The following is a 2,867-nucleotide window of genomic DNA, read 5'->3' on the forward strand; positions in this document are numbered from 1 at the left end:
TTAAAAGGAAATAAATAATGTTCAGCCACAATTTAGACTATCATGAGAGAATGTGTTTCTGCTCTCCTGTGAAATTTCCTAGGGAAGAGGGAAAATCCTTTGCTCATTCTCTCTTAGAACATGGGTCCTTGGCCTCAAGCCCAGTGTTCGTCCTTGGATTTGGGCCCAGAGGACGACCACGTGCTGCAGGTCCCTGCGTGCTCCTCGATGGGCCCTGGAAGACCAGGAGGGGGAGCAGGGTGCACGGAGTTCTGGTTAAATGCACACTTGCTCACTGGGATTCTTTTCAGAGAAGACCTCCTGGCTAAGTATCCATTTGATCAAGACCTGAACAAGTCTGCTAGGATGACTGAATTTACCTTAGAATTAAAAAAGAGGAAATCGCAAAAATATAACCGTGATTATATAAAAAAATATAAAATCAATTTCTGTAGAGGAAAATAAATATCGCATAAATTCTAAGGTTCTTATATTTTTATATTTTCTTTCTGAAAAAAATTGAAATTTTCAACTTATTAGACAGACAGTTTTGGAAAAACTTTATTCACCTACCTTGACTCGCAGTAAGTGTCGTTGTTAAAATTGCAGTGTTTTAGAGAAGGTAAAGTAAAATGGGGGTTTTATGAGAATATGCATACTGATACACTTAAAGCTTATCAAACTGATATTACTATATTAAAAGAAGCAACAGAAAGATAATAGAATTGTAATCAGTACTGCAAAATGTAACTTTAAAGCTTAGTTTTCTATTTTTTTCTCTTTTAGTGAAAAGTGTCTTCCTAAAGCCAAAGGCATAAACAGCCAGCCTGCCTCAGGGATGTGGGGCAGCAGCCTATGCCCAACTTGATGTCATTCTTTTACAAGTCATTTCCCCCTCTCAGCAATTCCGTATTACATGCATTTTATAACCTTAGGTGCCCTCACCTAAGTTGCCAAAAATGTGAGTCTGATTTGTAATAAAAGCCAAATAGAACTTGGAATTCAAAGAGAATATAAAGTAAACTGAAGCTATTTTCCTTATACTTTATTACATATCGTTTCTGAAGTAAGCAAACACAAGTTATGAACAGGAATGCAGAACTTTTAGTGTTCTCTCCAGAGGAAAATATGTCAGTCCAACTCCAGTGATAAGACAGCTCTGATATCACAAAAGTTCTTTTCTGTGCTTTCTTGTGATTTAAAAGTCTGTGGATAAGAGTGACTACGGCATAAAACTTATAAGTGCATTGAATTTGTGAATAAAACATGTAGGGTGTATCATTTTCATGCTAATTCTATGAGATGTAACTTTTTATTACTTCAAAAGCAAATGTCGATTCATAGCATATCCTTCTTTATCTCACATTTGAATTGTTTTATTCATATTCAGCAAGGTGCTTGCTAATTCCCAGAAAGAGTAAACTAGTTAAAAATAAATGCTGAACCATCCATATAAACAAAACCTGTTTTCACTCCTTCAAGCTAAGTATCTGACTTAGGTATCCAACTCCTTGCGCAGGGATCAGGTGGCTTCTGTGTTTTACACGATTGTGATCCCCATGCTGAACCCTCTCATCTACAGCCTCAGAAACTAAGAGGTGAAGAACGGTGCCCTGAGAGCCCTGCAGTGGAGAGAGGGCTGCAGGTAGTTCATACCACAGTGCTGCTGAACATTTACCCTTGTCTTTTTTTTTTAATGGAAAATAATTTGTTCTATTTTAGAACCACAAGTTTTTTTTTTATTTTATTTTCCTCCCCAGTGGCCTCTTCTTTTACAAACGTGACAGTGCCCGTTTCCATGTCTTGATGTTTAGGCATTTCTCTTTAACGTGACATTCAAGAAACTTGGTAAATACAGGTGGCTTCAACGTCAACTTGCAAAAGAAGAAATGTGTTTGTCGTATTGAAAATGATATCATACCATATTCATGCATGCTCTGATTTTAGGGAATTTTAAGTTAGTCATTCTGCTTATAATGGAGGTTAATACAGCAATGTTTTGAGAAATGGCTTTAAAATCAAGATTCCGACATTTAAATTCTACATCTGCCAGCTTCCTAGCACACAGCCCAATTCTAACAGTCAGTATCTTCACATGCACAAGATCTATAAAAACCCATAACTGTATGGGCAGAAGGTGGCTGTCAAACCTTGTGGGTAATAACAGTGAACTCTGTCTATCATCAGTAGATGCCTTGCATTACTAATACATAATACATTTTTTAATATTTCTTCATGTTGTATCAATTTTTTAATTTAATGTATAAACATAATACCTAAAAAGGAAAAAAAAACAAAAGATAAGAGTTCCCAATTTTTGACTCAAAATAAAGTTAAATATTAAATTAAAAGGAAGTTATAGGCAAGTAATATGTCCTAATGTTGAACCCAATTTGAACATGAAAATTATTAGAGAAAAGAAAAAAGTTGGTATCAATTATTGACATTCCTGTGCATCTTCTTTTAGATCAATGGTTAGGAATGTGTGTCTGTATATATTAAATACTATTTTTCTGTATTTCCTTGTAAAATATCTGTGGTTTTTAAATTTAAAGTTTCATATCTAATAATCTGTAATTAAGTTTAACATGTTTTCAGCATATGAGCAACATTCAGTCTTCTTGCTAGTGCGTTGATATGTTTATAAGATGTGTTTTTTTCTTACATTCATTTTTATGTATTTGTATGAGTTAGAAAATTTTCACTCTTGATTTTTCTTGGCAAACCTGTCAATAATATCTTTAACTTGGAAAACAATCTTTAAATTGAAAAAAATCCTAAATTTTAATGAAATTCTTTCTATTTTTTTTCTTTATTACAAAGAGCATAAAGAATTTATATTGTGTTGTTTTATAAATATAACATAATCCCTTGGCCATAAGAAACAA

This window comes from Fukomys damarensis, unplaced genomic scaffold (assembly GCF_012274545.1).
Source record: "Fukomys damarensis isolate Sample0158 unplaced genomic scaffold, DMR_v1.0_HiC HiC_scaffold_27, whole genome shotgun sequence".
Lineage (NCBI taxonomy): Eukaryota > Metazoa > Chordata > Mammalia > Rodentia > Bathyergidae > Fukomys > Fukomys damarensis.